Here is a 16,002-nt window from a genome sequence, read left to right as displayed (position 1 = left end):
AATGGAGTCTCCCGGCATCTGAAGAGCATAGCTGACAGTAATCACATTTGTCTGTGCTGTAAAAGTGCTCGGGGATAAAAGCGTCTGAGTCTACCCGTACTTTGACCAATTACAAAGCAGGAAAGGGAAAGAGAGCAAGACCTGTCCACTTGATCGTTATCGCAGTGGCCTCAACGCGCAGATGGAAATAAAGTGCCGATCGCTTGTGTGTTTAGGCACTTTGTCGTTTTGAGAGGCAGGTGCGTTTGATGTTGGAGTGGAGGAGGACACAGCAGGTAAAGCACTTCCATTAAATATCGTCTGTCAGCAACCCCGACAATAGAAGTCAAGCAGAGTCGTCTAATGAAAACCCACTGAGCAAAAACTTCATTAAAATGTTAATAACCGCTACGCTCAAACATTGTTTTGCCATCGACGACGGCTTTAAATTTGCTTTGATTGACTGAAAATGGGGGGCTTCATACGACAAGTTCTTCACTTGAGAATTTGTTATGCAAATGACGGCCGTTTCGACATTATTTCAAATCTATTTTAATTTACATGCTGAGATGTGGTGGTAAATAACAACTTAAAAGTAAAACGGTGCTTTTGTAGAATAATACAAAGATCCACTTCATGATAAAAATGTTGAGGGCACCTGCTGTGAATTGACATGCTTTAATATGTTTTCCAGTAACACTGCATGAAAAGAGGTGTATCCGTACTAGGAAACTCCTGTAAACACTACTGATTTTCGGAAGTATCTACTAGTTCCACTGAGGGTAAACTACTAATTCCACCAAGTTAGGAAACTCCCGTAATGATACCAATTCGGATGTATCTTGCTGAGGGGATATCACCGTGGAATATGCAGCCATTTGTTGCCATGGCAAGTAATCCCATTGAAGATTTTGGCAGGGGCCACTTTCACACCTACAGAGGTACTGGAATTTCACACCTTTGCACAATTCTAGTGTCCCCATTGGTGTTTAATCTCAACACTGATTGGTTGCTTTTAAAACCCCCTCCCAAAACTCTGACAACTATTGGGACACAACTTTGAAACTTTCCAGTTGAGATAATTTGATTGGTTACACTTTGTTTTAAGCCCAACCCAAGCCCTCATAGCTTAGTGACTTGATTGGTTATTTGCCTGCTATGCAGATAGACTACACCCCCCCACTATATACTACTATACATCCCCAAAACCCTTAAAAAAAAAAAACTTGAGTTTGAAATGTTTATTTAATAAAAAACTGAACAATCCACAATTGTCACAATCACAAAAAATATAATACACAAATATTAAAAGTTGCATACATAAACAATACCATTTAAACTCATAAATATACAGACAGAGAAAGCAATATTAGAGTAAAATAAAACAAAATAAAAGCAACAATGAAAACTACATTCAAAGCAGTACAATGTAATGTAGCAGTGGCTGCTCGTGACTGCTCATCCGAGGGTTGCAAATTCAAAATAAGTGTTCAGAGTGTCATGCGTGTTGCTTGTGTTTTTAAAATATGTGTTTGTTGCTTCATGTAAACCACGTGCATCACGTGTTTAGTCAAAACACGTGATGCACATACACGCACTCGACACACAGAACACATATTTTGAAATTGGGAACCACACAAATGACGGGCTATATACTTGTTGTGACAAACTTCGCATTGAGTGCTCACAAAAAAAAGAAGTCACCAGCTGCCACTGTAATGTAGTAAATATCTAAATAATCTAAAGAAATTAGTCCTACACTGCAAAAAATGACTTTCTTACATAGTATTTTTGTCTTGTTTTCTGTAGAAATATTATTTAAATTAAAATGCTTTTTCTTGAGGAACAAAATGACCCAAGAAAATAAGTCTAGTTTTAGACCAAATAAATAATGTGTGTGTGTCTGTGTATTAAGTGAATTTGTGCTTAAAACAAGCAAAAATATCTTCCAATAGTGTGAGAAAAAAATCTTAAGTTTTCTTTTATCTTAAAAACTTAGTCAAAACACAATTTTCTCACCCCATTGTTAGATATTTTTTCTTGTTTAGGCACAAATTATCTTAAATTGTATATTTTTGTCTAAAAACTAGAAATATTTTCCAAGGTAATCCTGCTCATCAAGAAAATACATCTTGATCCAAGAATTTTTAGTTTTTCTACTGAAAACAAGACAAAAAGTGTTAGAAAGTGATTTTTTGCAGTGTAGAACTAATCACAGAGCTCTGTCTTGGAATTACTCAAACATTTCTCACTGTAATTTCTCACATTTAAGAAAACCGGTTGCATTAAACCATTCAAGTTTTAAAACACATAGATTTGAGTACTGTGAACTTAAACAAATTGAGTCACATGCAGTTAAGCACTTATACCTAAGTTCACACTACCCAAATAGAAGTGCACAACTGCACAAGACTTAAGTTCACAGTACTCAAATGTATGTTTTTTTAAAACTTAATGATTTAAGGCAACCAATTTCCTTAAATGGTTTGAGTTAAGTTAACTGTTAGGTTTTACATTGTAAAGCATATACTTGTCAGCAAAGGTAACGTTGATGCACCCTCATCTGGACAGACATCTCTTGGGAGCCCTTTGGAAATATAAAAGTACATACAAGTATTTGGCATAATACTATTACACATATACATATACAGATACACACACACATGACAAATCAAAATGATAAAGTTGTACATTTTAGAAAGTTTACATTAAACTATACAAAGATACAACAATATATGATCAAAGAACTTCATAATGTCCATCTTCATACTTGATATTCTGTGTTGATGTCCTCAGAGTCTCTGTGACGTTCTGCAGCTTCATTACAGTAGGCTACTTCAATATAGTTGTCTATCAAACACAGAATAAAAATAGAATCACATACATCATAACACATCTATTTACTATTTAACCTCTTTGATTTAATAATTTCATTATTAAACTTACATCATTTTGGCCAGATTGCAGTGACATCCATTTCTTCAGTGTCTGGATCAGTTTGATGTTTTAGCTTCCACTGTTACTTCATTATATTTCTCTGTCAAACACAGAATTAAAAATCAAAATCACATACATCATAACACATCTATTTACTATTTAACCTCTTTGATTTAATAATTTCATTATTAAACTTACATAATTTTGGCCAGATTGCAGTGACATCAATTTCTTCAGTGTCTGGATCAGTCTGATGTTTTAGCTTCCACTGTTACTTCATTATTTCTCTGTCAAACACAGAATTAAAAATCAAAATCACATACATCATAACACATCTGTTTACTATTTAACCTGTTTGGTTTTTAAAATTGAATGAATAAACTTAAATCATCTTTACCCAGAAACCTCTTCAGCGTCCACAAGTTGACCACAGTGTACATGACCTCTGTAAACACAAACATGGATAGACTTCATGTTTAAAAAGATGAAGAACAGCAAACATATAACATTAAAATATATTATGACTCCAAGCTTCTTTACAATTAGCATCTAGGTTCTCTCAAAGTGAAGCTGTGGCCGGTTGCATAAAACTTTTAGACTAGTCTTAGAAGTTAGTCATGAATTTTTTTCTTCAAGACTGATCATAACTGTTTTAAGTATGTTACATAGAAAGGTAGACTGGTCTAATTTAAATCCAAATAATAAGACTGATTAGCCCTAACTAATTGCTAGTTAGTCAGAATCATTCTTAAGACGCAGTCTTAATGTCACGGCTATGTTTATGCAACCGGCCACTGGCTTTGTTACAAATCAATATAAAGCTATTAAAACCGTCTTGAAAAATAAGCCGCATCTACCAGCACTAAAGCAATGAGCTTTTAAACAACAAAAGATCGTCTGTGTATCATTTAAAATGGCAGAGAGACACTTGCTGGCTGCTAACATTTCCAACACACAAGTTACTGTTGCTTTGTTTGTTTTAAGCAAAGAACTTCTCATCTTGGCTTCTTTAAAGTTTTGTTTTAAAAACTTAAACATCGAATTGATTCTTTTAACAGCCCGGTTTGAATGTTACTTCGCGTATTTTTAACCTCATGTTTACCGCTGTGTACCTGTATACCCTTAATGTTTTACTGTTTGTGCTTTAAATTCAAACAGTTCTAGTATAAAGACAAAAACGAATCATAGTAAATAACATAATATGAACAAATAGGCAACCGATCAGCGCGATGCAGACAAACTAATTAAATCAAACTTACCTTACTGTTGATGTGCAAGCAAACAAAGAAATACACCGAGAAGTCCAGGCTGTAACGGTTCGCGATTTTGAATTTTCCCGTCACGCCCATAGGTCAAGCAGTCGCACCTGAAGAGTGGGGGCAGATGAGTGGGTGCAGGTGCATTCTGGGAAATGTAGTCCTTTTCTTTGGCGTTGTCACTGCTGTAGCATATGCTGCTGTAGATGTAAACTACGAATTCCAAGGTGCATTGGATGCACTACAATCATTCCAGCCCAAGTTTGATTGATCCTCTGCTCGCACTTTATTATATACTTTTATATAATCCGCGTTTTCACGCTATGCATGGTTCTTTATACTTGGTCATTAATAAAAAATATTTCTATACAGTTTATAACGTTGACAAAACATGTTTAGTTGACAAACATGTTAACAGTTATTTTGAATGATGCTCAGATTTTCTTAAATATAAAATCTTTGATGAAATACAAAACTCTTTAAACATGCCTCAGGAATTATCTTTGGGTTTAGTGGATTAACTGCTCATCATTGGAAACATTGAACATATACCTAAATGAATTCTTACTTAAATATAAGTAAATACAAAACTAATGCTGAGTTAAGACATGTAACTTACTGAACTTACTTAATTACAACATGAACTCAAATTAGTTCATTGTAAATGAATGCATTAACTAACAATGAAAAACATGTCATCTTAATGATGACTCTTAGTTTATGATAGTATATGCCTTAACTCAGCATTAGTTCATGTTAAAGTAAAAATACATGTATGTCTTTTATCACTGTGATATATGGACCCTTATTATATTATAAAGTCCCCATCTCATTTATTTAAATTGATTGATTGAAGACAAACATTATAATATGTGGACTGACTTTGTACAAGCATGCATTATCATATGCTAAACAGTTACCTCCTCAGATAAACTACACATTGATTGGTGCCCGAACATTTTCCTTACAAGGGCCAAACCTGACTGAGGGCCGTGGCCCAAAAGTAAATGTTGTTGTGTTATAATAAAATTAAAGTTGCTCTGATAAACCCTAATTTATAATTTTCTAATATTTTAAAAATAAATAAGCAAACATTACTCTGTTTATGCATAACTAATGCAGTTTTATTTTCCAAGGCTTTTTGTAAAAAAAATCATTTTGCCAACCAATTTAAAATATCCTTTTCTCTGTGTGCCACTGCCAAAACCTCTTCATTTTTAGCCTGTAGTACCCGAGTTCATTAAGTTTTGTGATGCATTTTATACACCTTCAAGTATGCATGAAACATAAAAAAATTCACTTTAATCCCTTGCATTTAATATTAATTTACATTTTTGTAATGTAAAAATACAACAAAAAAATGATACATTTTAGAAAATGTTTAATTAAAAATATGAACATCTGCGTCAATGACTTTTGTTCTTTTTCCTTATCTCATGTGGCATGATGGGCCAAATTAAAGATCTATTGTGGGCCAACTTTGGGCACCTCTGGATTAGAAGTACAGTAGCTGACAGGTATCTGCAGATATGTTTACCCGAGTTTGTCAGTCGGTATCACCCAACATGTTTTGCATTCATGTGAAAGACTGTCTTTTAGATTATGGGCCTGTCTATTAATATTTTTGTTTCTATTTTAAAAGATTTAATGAAATGTTAGGGTAGAATTATAATAACAATAGAAACAGTGAACTTCAAATCATGAGACATCAGCAAAATCAAGCAGCTTTACATTTCACTGACTAATTTATCAACATCCTAGCTAGCAAAAATGTGTTACATGATGTCGTTTGAACGGCTTCTTTTAAACGATGTATGCAGCATTGAGGGAAACGTGCACAATATTCTGACCTAGGGCAGTTGGAGACATGTTTTCAAAGTGTTGGAAATAAATATTCTGAAATAACATTTGTTGCATTTCTCTTGAGTCAGAGACATAACTTTCACACATTAAAATTGTAATTGTGTCCATTGAATTTTAGTTATTTTGAATGATGCTAAGTTTCTTAAATAGACTAATTAAATTATATTAATAATAAACGTATTTAGAAAACAGTTTTTATGTACCACAATACTGTATGTGCTGTCTTAAAGAGACATGGTTAACCCCCCACCCCACCACACTCAGCTCTGAGAACAAAGAAGACACCTCTACCTGTGGGTCATTAACATATAAAAAGCCCTTCACACCTCACACCCAACTCTCCTCACAACCAGCTGTAAGGATTCCTGGAAACTTCCACCAGTTCCTATATACATCCACAAACGTAAAGTTTCTGGATGTTTCACAAGTTTACTTTGGTGTATTACCTTTCCAGGCACTCTGCCTCAAAAATCTGGCAAACCTAAAGTTTAGCAGGGATTTCCCATCCCGTATTTGTCCGTATACAGCTCTTTTCATGCAGTGTAAAGACTTAAAATGTCTTTTCATCTTTGCTTTGACTGCGAGCCTCATCACCTAACAACTCCACCTGACCTTTTTGATGCTGCCATCTGAAGGGGACCAAATCCCTGTTGCCATGTCACAACATCTACCTGAAAGCTTCCCAGAAGAGTAGATGCCTCTGAAGAGGTTTACAAAGTCAAATGATCACATGATTATCAAACACTGTCAGAAAAATTGACCCATGCTGTCACTGGGGTTGTCACATTTGGTACCAATATGTACGTTTAAAGCAACACTTTGTAGTATTTTACCTTTAAAAAATGTCTCTAAAATTATTTCAGTGATAGAACAACTTTTAACTGGACAAATTGTACTGTTGCTGCAACCTGAGCAGCCTCCTAGCTGCTACAAGCACACTCTGAAAGTGGCGGTGGAGGGTAGAGCACACAGCCCCGCCCCTCCCCCTGCCTGCAGAAGAGTGTCTGATACCAGTCACTGTTGCGCTTTCCAACCACAAGGGCGAGCTGTAAGTCATTTTTACATGGAAGCTACATAGTGTTGCTTTAAAGTAATAATATGCTCTATGTACCTCTGGGGTACTAATATGAACTTTTTAGGTGCAGATGTGTACGTTTTGCACCATTTTCAGGCCCTAGCGGTCCCGCTAGAATAGCTGTGCATTTACATCCAGCTCAACCAATAATGTACATTTTTTAAATGATCTTGGGCCGCTTCCCCTTCTATATTAACTCTTTCCCCGCCATTGACGAGTTATCTCGTCAATTAAGAGAAAACAATTGTTTAACCTTTATAAGCCCCTATTTTCTTGTAAATATTAGAGTTCCTTGGGGGTAAAAATGACCCCAGAAATTAAAAGAGTGATTACAAAAAATATATAAATTTTTAATGATACAAATAAGATATCTTTTTTTTTCCTTCCCATCTATAAATTAATGCTGGGTTTTTGGGAGATATGAAGTACTTTTGTACCTGTTTACCACTCAATTCCTCAACTACACCATTAGTTTACCTGTAAAATATAAATTTTTTTATGAAAAATTCCCATAAATTATGATCTAAATTTAATTAAAATTGTTTTTAGATATTGATCTAGATGTTATGTGTTGAATTCGACCATTAGGTGTTTAGAAAAAAACATAAAATAATTACAGTTTAGGAAATAATAATTTCGACCAGCAGATGCTCATAGAGACCCATTCATTTCACTGGATGTGGCCAACTGCTCAACATCACTACTTTAGTGATACATTTTGTGAATTTGTGTTTATATAAACATTAGAAAGGACATTAAAAATAAATGTTATTTCAAATAGTAGAATTTTTTGTAGTTTTTGATGCATTTTGAAATTTCTGTTTTTACAAAGAAAAGTGGGTTGGGGGTATGATTGACCCCAAGGGTCTTATTAGGGTTAAAAACGTGTTCCTGATTATTTTTTGTGTTAATCTGCAATATCCACTATTATCCACTTACACAATTTATGAAAAAACTGAAGCCAAAACATTATTTACTCATTTTAAAATCTGTGCATGCTTTGATAATCATTCTGAATCTGATCTCTAACAAAATTCCTTCACAAAAATGCAATTATTTCAGCTTTTTGCTAAAAATATATTTTTAAGGAAAAATACCCATATTTAAGAGTTTCTAAGCAAAGAAAAAAAATATAGATAGGATGAAAGTTTTTCTCCATTTTGTGTGTATAGTCGAGTTTATTTTCCTTTATTAATTCAAGTTTATTTTCCATCAGGAGTGTTTTTCTTGTTTTATGCATAAACTCCCTTAATTCCCTTGTTAGACAACAAGACTTAATATCTTTATTTTGCTTGTGAAATGTATCTTGTTTTGAGATTTATTTAGACTGGAAAACAAAAATAGACGAAAAATATTAAGTAAGAAATTCATTGTTGCCGTGTAGAAAGACAGAAAGATGTGGGAGTTTAAGCAGAGAGACCTTTAGTATTGACGCAACCCAAAGACAAGACACTGATGGATGGAATAGCGATGAATTATTTAGATAGAGCTTCATATGAGGAATTGCAGTGACTACTATACAATCTGTCTAAAGAACAAAACAGTGAGATGTGGGGAAAACCCGTGATCAGTGATTATACTGTAATGTGGATTAAGAGCTTGCATGCACAAAAACGATTAATAAATGCTATTCTGGGCAACTGCTTAATCTCTTGAATTTCAGTATTTGATACCTGTTGTCCCACTGATCCTCAAACAATCCTTTGCCATTTTGATTCATTTCCATGGAAATGTCTACATATTTCTGATAATCAAAAATTCATTAGAGTCAAAGAGGAAAAAAGGCCTCGTGAGAAAACCTCTTTCAATTTCCATCTTTTCAACCGTTCCCCAACTCTCCGTCTAAAGCCTTACACTCCTTCCTCATAAATATTTAAGCGCGGAACCGGGACACTGGTATTGTGCCACAGGAGGTACAGAAGTGCGGTTCCTCGGCATCGATCAAATAGGTTCAGGCTAAATAATTAAAAGCTCAGACTCCCCGGACAAACCAGGGAGGTGGCTGGCAGCCCTCTCCGCTCTGGCGTGCTAACAATGGTCAGGGCCCAATTACATCTGCACATGTGCTTTGTGACCTTTTCGTGTTTGTAATGGAGACTGTAATGGTAAAAATAACCCCGAACAAATCCCCAGACTGAGGCAGCCTTAAGAGAGGCAGGGCGGAGTTCTGCGGGTCCCGGAAACGAGGGGAGGCCAATTCTGCGCTCCGCTGGTTTCTGCAGACGGCGATTTGTTTTGGTAAGCATGCTAGTCACTGCAGTTAGCATGCTTTTAGTTTTAATCAGAGAGGAAAAAGACTTGCCTGAATACACTAATGAAACGGGGAGCAGCTGTGCTCAGGAAAGCGCGGTAACCACACATTTAGTTTGGCAGAAGGTCTGACAAAGGCAACTGTACATTTTTTAGATGAGACAGGAAACATGAGAGGGCATTACAAGGACAACACGGCCTATCCACCTTATTTTCGAATGCGGAAGTAAGTCATATGACAATTTCCCTTCTTTGGGCGAGACGTCCGTTTCAATAGCCAGCCGGCAGAAAACAATATTGTGGGAGCATGCATGATTTAAACAGTTAATGGTAAATATTTACTAAACCTGCCATTTATGAACCAGTGAGGATGAAATTAAGAAGCGGCCTGATATATCATATGAAGATATATTCAATCATTTCGTGTTGCTGCTTGGGGGTGAGAGGGATCTTCAATGCAAAAATATAAAAGCACAGAGACATAACATATTTTCTGGACTATAAGTTGCTATAAATAACATATGTAAGTTACACTGGACTATACGTCGCGAAAATGATTTCACAAAATCCAAGCCCAAGAACAGACATTTAATCTGGAAAAGCAATTTATTCAACTATACAATAGCACACAGAACAGCAGGCTGAATAGTAGGGATGCTCCGATCGATCGGCCGATAACGCTTGCTATGTTTCTTAATGAATTACGGTGAAATGCCGCTACATCCAAAAGCCAGGGGGCGCTCTCGTGCAGAAACTCAAAATGCGCTGTAGACGAAGAACAATACACACGCAGCTGTGATGACACGCAGCTCCATGAAATGGCTGAAGGATATATTTATATTGCTGTTCTTCAAACATTTTCAGGTATTTTAATGATAATAAAGAATATGTATAATGATTATTTTTGACTTTTGAGTGTTGCTTTTTCAAATGCATGTTATAAACGACTCAAACTAACAGTGATTTTAGATCGATAAGGACTTACTGATCAAAAGCCGTAGTACATGAAATACCTGTAATAAGATCGGCTGTCCGATTCAGAATAGTGATCGGCCACGTATTATTAGTGGAGATCGGCATTGATCGGAGCATCCCTACTGAATAAGTGTCCGTACATGTTAAAGTAACATAAACAGTTATTTACACGATACACAATAGCATACAGAACATACCTGAGAGGAAAAATATGCTAAATTAACACGACAAGCCAAATCAAGTTCAAAAAGGTCCCGAAGTCATTCAGCATCACTGAATCCATTGAATCACATTAATACAGGAGCAGCATAGAGCGAACTCTCGCGGCTGTAGATGGTAATGGTTTCTCTTGGTTCATATGAAATAATTTTGACGTATGAGTTGCACCTGACTATAAGTTCTGTGAACAGAAACTCCCGCCTTCTTTCATTTTGATTTGTCAACATTTGGACACTGAAAATAGAAAATAGCTTATGGGCCGCAGAGCGTGTGTCAAGGGCCGTTGGTTACTCTTGCACTACTTATTTTTTTTTTAATGCATTACCCTGGCAGGACCTAAGTGAGTAAGTGGTTGGTGCTTAACAATGTGATTGGGCCAGCCCAATGTCAATCAGGCCGCTGATCAACTGTCTAGATTTATGGGCCGGTCAGAAACAATAATATATAGATTTAAAAAGTGTCCGACTCAGGACTGTCGGCCCAAATAGCTCTGCGGCCACCGGGAAAATGCCCGGTATGCCAGATGGCCAGTCCACCCATGTTTTACTGGATGAATGTGTGGATACCATCTTTTGGATGAGGCGTTAAACCCGAAAAAGAGTAGGGGTGTGCCCCGGCATCCTGGCCAAACTTGCGCAGTGGCCTACTAATCATCCCCTCATATCCTAATTGGCTATTTTCTCTCCACTAATAAGCTGGTGTGTGGTAGGTGTTCTGGCGCATTATGGCGGCCGTCGCATCATCGTGGATGCTGCACATTGGTGGTGGTAAATATGTAAAGCACTTTGAGTGCTGCAGAAAAGCGCTATATAAATATAACAAATTATTATTAATTATTATTATACAGATCATGGGTGCACGTGCACCACAATTCAAAATCAACACGAAATGACACATAATGTGTGAAATAGGATTACAAAAAACGTGTGTTAAAATGAACACATCTTTTCTTAGAGTGTACCATTAGCTGTAGTGGCTCAAAGGAAGTCTTACACAAAGGAGCTCAAAGATGGCGGTGCCCACATTTATGTCAAAAATAAGGTGGATATGAGCTTATTCATAATCGTAGACACCTGCAGATGCAGCGAAAGTTTAAAACACAGTGTCAAAAAGCAGTTGGACGTGTGACAGAGTATTTCTTTGCCGAATGCACTTTGCCAGGGTTTCGTACAAGTTCCATGTTTTTAGAAAATGAAAGATTCATACGCAACAAATCTTGCTTTATTTCTTTTATGGGCAATTTCAGTGCAGGAAGTACAGTGGGCACTTAAACCGGAATAGCACATGCACACATCAACAAAGAGCTGACATGAAATCCACGTCACAGAGGAAGTGTGTTTGTATTTGTGAGAGAAAATTAAGCTTGTAAATTAAGCCAGGGTAGCAGAGGATTTAGATGAAATGGGGCGGTCCCAACCAGGTCATGAGCAACATGCACCCCCATGTCCAACATGGAACAATTCAGTTCAGTTTGAAATATAAACAGAGATTGCCTTTGTCATAACTAATTCCTAGATTTGAAAATACGAATACAATAATACAATACTAATTTCTCGCTGGATATGCAATCAAAAGGTGTAAAAATATATTTATAATAATATATTTGTTTACACTAAATTTGTGATCCAGCCGCTTTCTTGGCCGCCATTTTAATTTTTCGAACTCAACCACGCTGGACCAATCACATTGCCCACGCATAATATTTTTGGACAGGACAATGAAGGTATCTCAGGAAACAGGAAGTAAAGCAAACAATGGATTCAGACGTGCCTTGATGCCTTCGAATGGGCATTAACTTGAATTTTAGAGATTCTGGATGCAGCCGTAGTCTGCTCCTGAATGCACCAACGAGGAAACAAATGGTTGAATTAAGTTGCTAGTTTTGTTTTCTTTGCGCACAAAAGTATTCTCATCGCTTTATAATATTCTGATTCAGCCACTGATGGCTCATGGACTTTTTTGGCGATGTCTTGCGATGGGCTTGAATAGTGACCAAAGAATGTATTCCGAAGATGACTTGCGGGTTTGAAACGACATTGGGGTAAGTGATTTATGCTCAAATTTTCATTCTGGAATGAACTAACCTTCTAAGATTAATCTTCGTACTCAAGTTATTTTACTAAGTAATCCAAGTAGCTGTATGACTAACGGTCGAGACGCTCAGCATGTGGCCAAACCTAAAGCTCAACTCCTGCTGTTAATACAATACGTTTGCTATAAAGACTTGTCCTTACAGTCATTCTATATGTGACTCTATTATTATTTCTTTCAAAGTCCTGGAGATAATGAGCAGTATGGGTTTTCCTCAAACTTGCACAGCCACCTACACACACTGACTTGCAAGTAACCGAGTCCAATTCAAGATATTAACAAACCCTTTACCTATATGCCAACTATAAACACCTTTAAAAAAGCTTGTTAAAGAAAATATCAGATGTTTTAGGCATGTTGAATGCTCTCTTGGTTGCAAGTTGCTCTGGATAAAAGCGTGTGCTAAATGAATGAATATAAATGTTTTGGGCTGTGAGCGAGTGGACAGTGATGTTGGATATAGTGCAAACTGCAGACTTTTTCAAGCTCAAGCTTCTGTATATAGTCTGACACCAGGCAGTGCAACCTGTCCAAGTTACGGCTAACAGAGAAATCAATGAGATTAGTGGGAGGTATGAAATCAATTGAGATGTGGTCACACGTGAATCCACACAAGTTGTTTGAACACAGCCTGAGATGCTGCTAGAATTTTGTCATAGGATGTCCATGCAATTTTAGAGAGTACTGTATGAAACATTACAGTAGGCGGGTGGATTCAAGCACAATGATTTCATAAGCATCTAACCTAGGTGGAAATTTAATTGGTTAAATATTATTGTTCATTCATAGTTCAAGAAAGCCTTAGGTTTTTTTGATATTTGTATAAATTGGTCCTAAAAGCATCCAATTGTTTTAGGGGGATAAATAAGACAAATAAAAGTATCAAATTGAACCATTTCTGAAACTCCAAAGGTGTGTAGTGTAGCGTTACTGTAGCTCAGCTGGTAGAGAATTGCATTAGCAGAATAAAGGTCACGGGTTTGATTCCAAGGTAACACAAATACTGATATAATGTATAGCTTGAACGCACTGCAATTCGCTTTGGATAAAAGCATCTGCCAAATGCATAAAAAAACTATTGAATTCTCCACAGTACAATCTCAGAAGCAGAGAAAAGGTCTCCGTTTGCTCTGCAGTTATTCTTACTGTTGTCTAGGATCTCATTTGTAATCTTTCTTTCTTAGGAGACCAACCGAACCCATTCTATATTCTAGACCCCAGACACATGATAAAGAATAAGAGAAGGTCAACGCCTCTCTCTCCAGACAGAGTTTCGTCAGGAGACGGCCATGAGCAGATGCAGATATTCACACCGGCCCAACTTCTCTGATTAAACAGGTCAGACTTGTTCTGCGGCAGAGGGAGAAAGTGAATTAGAGCTGCAGGAGAAGTGCTATCTGCCAGGCCTGATATTGATAGAGTCCCTCAGTAAAAGCTACTGGCGAGCGTCCAGCTCTTCTCGCGCTCTGCAACAGATGATTGACTGGACGTGGTCCAGCCCTGGCACTTGACACAAAGCCTGGCCGATCTGCGGCCCGGGCCACGGCACTTTTCACTCCAATTAGGTCTTTAATCGAATGAGGACTATAGATTGTTCACAAGGATGTCAGGAATATTGTACGACATTAGGAAATGAAAGCGGGTTTTGTCACCTACTGGAGTCGGATGGATTATTCATTTGTGTGGGAAGATTCGCACTAGAAACAAATTCCAGTAAAACGTCTCGTTTAATTGAAGATGAAAAGCCAGGTTACAGCTTGGTCACACAAGAAGATTAATAAACATCATATTTATTCTTATATATAAACACTGTTTACAAAGTGCTTTACACTGCATAAAAATGGAGGGTGATAGTAGAAAATAAAATGAATTGACGAAGTACAAATAAAAAGAATTCGTAAGCAAAGATAATTAAATTGCTTGAGGAAAAGCTCTAGTAAGTGGTTATTTAAAAGTGCTAACTGAAAAAACTAGTTGTTTGGAACGATGGCACATAAAGACAAGCACATCCAACAAGACTAAACGTGTATCTTAAAGGGACACTCCACTTTTTTGAAAATATGCTCATTTTCCAGCCCCTCTAGAGTTAAACATTTGATTTTTACCGTTTTGTAATTCATTCAGCTGATCTCCGGTTCTGACACCAGCACTTTTAGCATAACTTAGCACAATCCATTGAATCTGATTAGACCATTAGCATCACACTAAAATAACCAAAGAGTTTTGCTATTTTTCCTATTTAAAACTTGACTCTTCTGTAGTTACATCGTGTACTAAGACCGACAGAAAATTAAAAGTTGTGATTTTCTAGGCGATATGGCTAGGAACTATACTCTCATTCTGGATTAATAATCAAGGACTTTGCTGCTGTAACATTGCTGCAGCAGGCGTAGAGATATTACACGTGCCTGAAAATAGTCCCCTTGGTTACTTTCAATAGCAGGGGGCTATTTTCAGGCGCTGCGTAACTGACATGTTAATAATCTTGTTGACATGTCAATAATCAACTCATGTTGCTATATAAGTGTGAACTAGGGCTGCAGCTATCGATTATTTTTGTAATCGATTAATCTAGCACTAAATTGATCGATTAATCGAGTAATCGGATAAAAATTTTGTATGTGTTTTTAAACAACCAAAACAAATAATGCATAACGAAAATGACGTGGCTGTAAAATGTTCAAGCATTTGGCTTTTAATTTCTAAAAAAACAGAGGTACTTGGCTCCAAAAAATAAGCCTATTTATTTTTACCAATTTAGTGTTTATAAGTGCCAGTGCCAACAATTAAGCACTTTAATTTATTAATATGCACAACAGGTTTCATGCTGTAATCTAGCCCTGACATCAAAGTATATATCTGGTTTATGTACATTTCTACACTTAAGTTGCAGCATTTACCATTAGGCTACTAACATATAATATATCATTTCTGGGGTGAGCCTATTTGCTATGGTAACAATGTATGCGCGCACGTGCACTTGTGTTTGTGTGTGTGGGTGAGGAAGAGTGACACCCCAGTCAGACGTTCAGTTGCTTCATTGCATTTTGGTCCTGCAGAAATACATACATTCATTTTCAATAGAAAGCTGCATTTGGTTTGCATCACTTGCATTGCGGTGCATTTTAGGTTAAGAATCTGTTCGAAAAATCACAACATCACGTCCCGCTGTATACAGTGAATGCATGCTGAAATTATTGTTGCGTGGCTACATAAAAGTTTAAGCATGCATTGCGCGATCGGTCTGACTCGCGTGAGAGAGAAAAACTCCAATAAGACAAAGATTATTATTATTGAACAAAATATGTCAGATTACAAGTTGCCCATATGATTGCACTGTGGTGACATTTCAGAATT

The 16,002-nt window shown here is 36.7% G+C and overlaps 1 protein-coding gene and 1 long non-coding RNA gene across 4 annotated transcripts in view; both read right to left on the bottom strand.

Moving 5' to 3' along the window:
* tenm2b (teneurin transmembrane protein 2b) overlaps positions 1-16,002 on the bottom strand; it is a 368,733-nt gene that overhangs the window by 318,229 nt on the left and 34,502 nt on the right. The window lies entirely within an intron of this gene.
* On the bottom strand, positions 1,274-6,564 carry LOC141366049 (uncharacterized). Of its 2 annotated transcripts, none has more exons than XR_012371000.1 (6): positions 4,176-6,564; positions 3,299-3,361; positions 3,115-3,201; positions 2,926-3,016; positions 2,750-2,829; positions 1,274-2,566 (listed from the first exon to the last, which is right to left on the bottom strand). It is a non-coding gene; the product is annotated as an uncharacterized lncRNA (long non-coding RNA). The 2 variants fall into 2 exon arrangements; XR_012370999.1 differs by having other exon boundaries at positions 3,115-3,203; positions 3,314-3,361; positions 4,176-5,733.

Source organism: Misgurnus anguillicaudatus, chromosome 9, assembly GCF_027580225.2.
Source record: "Misgurnus anguillicaudatus chromosome 9, ASM2758022v2, whole genome shotgun sequence".
NCBI lineage: Eukaryota > Metazoa > Chordata > Actinopteri > Cypriniformes > Cobitidae > Misgurnus > Misgurnus anguillicaudatus.
The sequence above is the reverse complement of the archived record's forward strand: the minus strand, read 5'-3'. Positions and strand labels throughout refer to the sequence as shown.